The sequence below is a fragment of the Abramis brama genome (assembly GCF_963993115.1).
Source record: "Abramis brama genome assembly, chromosome: 6".
Taxonomy (NCBI): Eukaryota; Metazoa; Chordata; class Actinopteri; order Cypriniformes; family Leuciscidae; genus Abramis; species Abramis brama.
In genome coordinates this window covers 36,322,742-36,329,898 of record NC_139968.1, presented here as the reverse complement: position 1 = coordinate 36,329,898, position 7,157 = coordinate 36,322,742, and positions in this window count along the sequence as shown.

Genomic DNA, 7,157 nt, shown 5'->3' with positions numbered 1-7,157 from the left:
ACATTTCCTATGCATTCCAATGCTACCGTAAAGAACCTAATACTACATCCCCCTTTCAAAATAAGGCTCCTTCTCCTTTCATCTTTTTAGGGGTGCTAAATAAACTCCAAATAAGGAAACAGTTATCTTTTCTAAATAATAATTCTGTAAAATTTTACATTACCACAATGCTCTTTTTTTTCCATACACAACCAAATGACAGCAAAACGTTCCATAACTTTTTCTCTCTATACTAGAAGGATGGGGTAGATTGCCCAAAACCTTCAACTGAGTGTGGGGATTATTCTGCCCCATTGACCACTCAGTATTTATCCGGGGTATCTCTAACTACATTCAAAGTCCTTTAGATACCCAGGAGGAACTCTAACCCTGGAAGGATAACGTCTTGAACATTGTGAAGACTGTTGGCAGACCTTCTGAATTTCTGGCGTGACAGTTGAACTTGCAGAGAGTGGAGATGCACTTATCTCTGTTGGGTCTGGAAGATCAGAAGATGTCACAGGAGCTTTTGAAGTTGGTGAGAGGTGAAATCTGTTTCTCCTCAATGTACCTTTGGGTGTTTCTACAAGGTAAGATCTGGGTGTGCCAGCAGTAGACACAACAGTACCCCTTTCCTTAGTGTCTTTGACCCAGACATGTTCACCTGGTTGCAAATGCGTCATGTCATGTGCTTTGTGTCTTGAGTCGAAATTTTGTTTCTGTTTACGTCTGTATGTCAGCTCTTTCTTTTTCAGCATGTCCCAATCTGCACACTTTGGAGTGAGCTGAGACGGAATCATAGGAACTAATGTCCTTATTTTCCTCCCCATGAGGAGCTCGGCAGGACTGTATCCATTAGCAAGAGGAGATGCCCGGTAAGCCATAAGTGCAATGTATGGATCACTTGACTTTTTGAGGAGGTTCTTGATTGTCCTCACAGCTCGCTCCGCTTCTCCGTTGCTTTGTGGAAAATGAGGACTCGACGTTACATGGTTGAAACCCCAGTCCTGTGAAAACACTCTGAAACACTCCGAAGCAAATTGTGGCCCATTGTCCGAGCGCACTACCTCTGGGACTCCATGACGTGCAAAAATGGATTTAAAGTGCTCAACCACTGCTTCAGAAGTCGTCGACGTCAGTTTGGTAACTTCAAAGAACCTAGAGAAGTAGTCCACAATGACCAAGTACTGCTTGTTGTCTTTTTGAAACAGATCTGCTCCTACTGTGGACCACGGCCTGGATGGAAATTCAGTAGGCAACATTGTTTCTCTGAGATTTTCTCAAAGGCCTCCTGCTGTTTTGACCCCCAGACCCACATGTTGGACTTTCTCAGTAAATCCCTGAGTGGTTGTGTTTTGTCAGTCATAAATGGTAAGAATTTACCAAGGTGGTTGACCATTCCCAAAAACCGTCTCATTTCACTTACATTACGTGGTTGTGTCATGGCTTTTATTGCTTCCACCTTCTCTGGGTCTGCACTCACCCCTGACGCCTCGATGATTTGTCCAAGAAATTTGATTTTCTTTTTGGAGAACTCACATTTCTCATTGAGTGTGACTCCTGATTCTTGAAGTCTCGAGAGCGCCTTCCGCAGCCTCTCGTCGTGTTCACTCTGTGTTGATCCCCAAACGAGTACATCATCCATTTGACATACAACACCTTCCAGTCCCTCCAGAATTCTTGACATGCGTTTTTGGAAATGCTCTGGCGCAGAGGAGATTCCGAAGCATAGGCGGTTATAACAGTATCGGCCAAATGGAGTTATAAAGGTGGTGAGTAAAGACGATTCCTTTGAAAGTGGAATCTGCCAAAACCCAGAATTGGCGTCAAGCTTAGAAAACACTTTGGCACCTGCAAGTTGTCCTAATGTGTTCTCTACAGAAGGGAGAGGATGTTTTTCCCTCATAACTGACTTATTCAGTTCAGTGAGATCTGTGCAAATTCTCACTTTCCCTGTCCGCTTGGGCACCACGACCATGGGAGCACACCATTCCGTTGGCTCTTCCACCTTTGAAATTACCCCAAGCTGTTCCATTCTGTACAATTCTTCCTTCACTTTTGGTAGGAGAGGGAGGGAAATGCGCCTAGGTGTTGAAAGAGAAAAGGGTTTTGCACCTGGCATCAGCACAATGCTGTACTCACCCTCCATTTTGCCTAAACCACTGAAGAGTTTTGGAAACTCCCTTTCCACTCTATCCTTTGTGATTAAGCTGACCTCATCCAGCCTGGCTACCAGCTGAAGTGCTGCGACTGCTGGTCGGCCTAGCAATGGCATATGCAATCCTTCAACAACATAAATGTCCTGTTTTGTACATTTATTGTGCTTGCTGAGGGTCGCTATGAATTTCCCTTTTACCTTCAGTGACATTCCACCCGGCCCCTGAAGAATTTTTCCCGGATGTTTCAGCTTGTTGAACTGGCCTTGGTTATACAGCGTCATAGGAACAACTGTAACATCAGCTCCAGTGTCAATTTTGAACACTGCATCCAAATTGTCAATTTTAATGTCAGTCATCCATGGGCTCCCTTCCACATTAGCCGTTACTGTGCCCAGGAATACAATTTCCTCATTGATCCCCTCAGTTGGCGTGGCTATACTCACCTCGTATACTTTCTTTGATTTGCACACCCTAGCATAATGTCCCTTTTTATGACAACGATTGCATATTGCATCTCTCGCTGGGCATTGCTGCAGATTATGGCCCTTTGTGTCTCCGCATCTTGTGCACAATGACCCCTTTTTAGGTCTTTCCTGAGGTGTTTTCTTTGCCAAATGTCCATATTGTGACTTCAATGGTTTAGACTTCATATAACTGTTCTGTTTAGCTTGCACACTATCCAACTGTTCACTTGAAATTTCCCCTTTGAAGTTTGACTTGAGTAATTCTTGTTGTTTTTTTACCTGCTCACTCTGTCGAACTCGTACGACGGCTTTCTCAAGTGTAAGTTCAGGGTCCAGTTGCAACTGTTCTGACAGCCTTTTGTCAGTCAGACCCACGACGAGTCTATCTCTCACCATCTCATCGTGCAAATCTCCATAACCGCAGTGCTCGGCTAGACAATGCAGTTCCGTTATGAAGCGATCCACAGACTCACCCACTTCTTGCTGCCGCTGATTAAATTTAGCCCTCTCAAAAATCACGTTCCTGCGAGCTACAAAGTGATCGTTCAGTCTATTCTTTACTACTTCGTAGTCACTCGCTTCTTCAGGACTTAAATGCAGGGAAGTTAATATGTCTTCAGCTTCCTCACCCATCATGTAGATCAAGGCATTCACCTGATTTTCATCAGCCTGCGTCTCCAATCCTGACGCAACACGAAATCTTTCGAAACGTTTTATCCATTTCAACCAGTCCTCCGCTTTAAACGTGAATTTTTCCGGCGGAGAAACTTGAAACTGATTCATGATGGTGCCGTTAACTTGTCCAGTTAATCGCTAACCCGAAACTGAAACTAACTTCACAACTTGTTAATTCACGAACGAGCCGTTATTTCTGCACTTCTGACACCATGTTCTGTTGTTTAATAGGTACAACAACAACCTTTCTTAAGGAGCCAGACGCGACAGCCATCCATAACTCTTGATAACCTTTTATTGCCTCCCCCAAGTACCGTAACACACTCAATATATGTTCCACACATTTCCTATGCATTCCAATGCTACCGTAAAGAACCTAATACTACACTGCTAGTTTAGCTAATTTATCTGCTTCCTCATTGTCTTTAATTCCCACATGAGCTGGGACCCACATAAACTGTAGGTCTAAAACCTACCTCTATTTTAATTTGGTTCAATTCAAAGAGATTTTGAAGAATTTCCATGATTAAATCTGGTCTTGATTCTGACTTTTGGTTATCAATACTAATTATTGCTGAATAAGAATCTGAACATATGACTGCATTTTTAATTTTCCTTTCCTTAATTATTTGTACTCCTAGCAGAATAGCCATCAACTCACCAGTATATACTGACAAATGATCAGTAATTCTAGCTTTTTTCTTCACCATTAACTTTGGCACATTGACTGCCACTCCTATTCTACTTCCTTTTTTAGAAGCATCTGTGTAAATCTGTATATTATCTCCATACGTTATTCTTAAATACTCATTTGCTCTCATTACTTCCATCTCATTATTTCCTTCATTCTGTCTTATCTTCAGTAATGTTAAATCTACTACTGGCTGAGGAATAATCCATATAGGAGTATGCATATATATTACTCTTGGTACACATCTATAATTGTTTATCCCCATCTCCTTAATATCGTCTTCTACCACCCACCCAAAACTCTTATGTTTCTTCATTCCTTGTTCCCAACATTTTCCTAATATTTTCCTTGTTGGATGTACCTCATTCTGACTATTAAGATTTGTCCAATACACAGCCATTAACTGTTGTCTTCTAATATTAAGCGGCATTTCATTTATCTCAACTTGCATTGCTGCTATAGGTGTTGTTGGATATGCTCCACAGCAAATTCTCAATGCCTGTGCTTGAATTCTATCCAATTTCTCTAACTGTGATTTTGCCGCCAACCCATATGCTATACTTCCATAATCTAGTACAGATCTTATCATTGCTATATATACTGTTTGAAGCGCCCCTCTATCTGCTCCCCATTCTTGTCCTGCCATACATTTCATTATATTTAACACTCTTTTACACCTATTCACTATCTTATCAATATGTTCTTTCCATGTAAGTCTAGTATCTAGCCACATTCCCAAGAATCTAACTGATGTTACTCGTGCCATATCCCTGTTATATATCCTTAACTTCCATTCATTATCTACTTTCTTGTTGGAAAATATTATAACTTACAACAACACGTCCCATGAGGCCTTGCGTCAAAAGTGGGCGCGTCTTCCGATTCGAAGTAAACAAGTGGGACGTGACCATACTGTCTATGGACGTGACACTCATTAATTCATTAGTTGACATCATCATTAAACGTACAGTATGGGATTTTTTCTCCACTAGGGGTCGCTAACCTATTTACAATAACAAAGGCGTAGTTTGATGACGCAACATTTGCTAAGAATTATGGATGTTGTCGTCAACGTCAAGCCGACCGATCTAATAATGTTTATGGATGACTGAATACATCAATGTTTTTATCATGACTGTGATATGAAGCAGTTCGGGATTGCTAAGAGACAGCTATCAGCTCCACACGCGACGCGAGTCCCGCGGATATAAAAGGAATATGGACATTTCATTCTACCGAACTACACGCAGAATCACTAACTTACTCACAGGTCAGTTTATTAGACAAATTAAACTTGTGAGGTAACGCAGCGCTGTTTCACTTGGTCTAACATTACACTAGCACACTAAACTGCATTTGAATGTGTTGAAATGTAACTTATGTGTTAGTTTGTCTGTATGAGACTAACGTTAGCAGTAACGTTAAGCTAGATCAACATTAGAATAACATACAGATCATATTCTGACATTTTATCATTGTTGAACTATATAACATTGATTAGTTTTATGTAAATGTGCTCACCTGTTTAATAAAGTACATGCAGGAGCGGTCGAAGTCTCGGACGTGGAGCTCTCGGCATCTCGAAAACACGGTGCGGTAAAGTAGGTTTTATGTTGGACATTCGTTAGACATTCGATCTTTTCTGCAGCATTAATTGATATGTAATGGCTTAATAGTCGTGGATGATGCTGTATCTCGTCTAGGTCACATTGTAAAGCATAATGTCAAAGGTGAATTTTATTATTATTCGATGATGTAATTGTTTTAAGAATTGGAAGTGAAAAAGTCCTCATAAGGATCCCCACTTGGGCACTTCAAGTTAGGGAGTGTCTCAAAAGTGCCAAATCGACAAGTTGGTTAAGTATGTGCATTATTCCACAAAAACACTAAAAGTGTGATCCTTTTACATATGTAGTTGATGTTAGTAAATAGATTAAAAATAGATTAAGCCAATTTTTAACTTGTATATGGTTTATATATGTTATACTTATGTAATTAAACTGAATGTTTTAAATGAAATACATCTATTTAACTTTGTGGTTGTTTTATGTAAATACCTCAAATGACCTACAATGTATTTATACACACATGCAGCATATAATACACAACTTAGATTGGTGAAATTTTTTTTATTACATTTGTTATGATTAAAAAATAAATCTATATAACTTTGTGGTCATGTGACCTGATGATGTCACACCACCTGGAATTTATTCACTAACCCTTGGAACACACCATACACGACTTGGATTTAGAAAATGTTATTTCGTCTATTTTTAATGAATTTTTGAAATACACAAATCGTCTATTTTTAATGAATTTTTGAAATACGCAAATCTATATAACTTCCTGGTCATGTGACCTGATGATGTCACAGCACCTGGAATTTATTCACCAAACCTTGGATCACACCATACACGACTTGGATTTAGAAAATGTTATTTCGTCTATTTTTAATGAATTTTTGAAATACACAAATCGTCTATTTTTAATGAATTTTTGAAATACACAAATCGTCTATTTTTAATGAATTTTTGAAATACGCAAATCTATATAACTTCCTGGTCATGTGACCTGATGATGTCACACCACCTGGAATTTATTCACCAACCCTTGGAGCACACCATACACGACTTGGATTTAGAAAATGTTATTTCGTCTATTTTTAATGAATTTTTGAAATACACAAATCGTCTATTTTTAATGAATTTTTGAAATACACAAATCGTCTATTTTTAATGAATTTTTGAAATACGCAAATCTATATAACTTCCTGGTCATGTGACCTGATGATGTCACACCACCTGGAATTTATTCACCAAACCTTGGAGCACACCATACACGACTTGGATTTAGAAAATGTTATTTAGTCTATTTTTAATGAATTTTTGAAATACACAAATCGTCTATTTTTAATGAATTTTTGAAATACGCAAATCTATATAACTTCCTGGTCATGTGACCTGATGATGTCACACCACCTGGAATTTATTCACCAACCCTTGGAGCACACTATACACGACTTGGATTTAAAAAATGTTATTTCGTCTATTTTCAATGAATTTTTGAAATACACAAATCGTCTATTTTTAATGAATTTTTGAAATACACAAATCGTCTATTTTAAATGAATTTTTTAAATATGCAAATCTATATAACTTCCTGTTCATGTGACCTGATGATGTCACA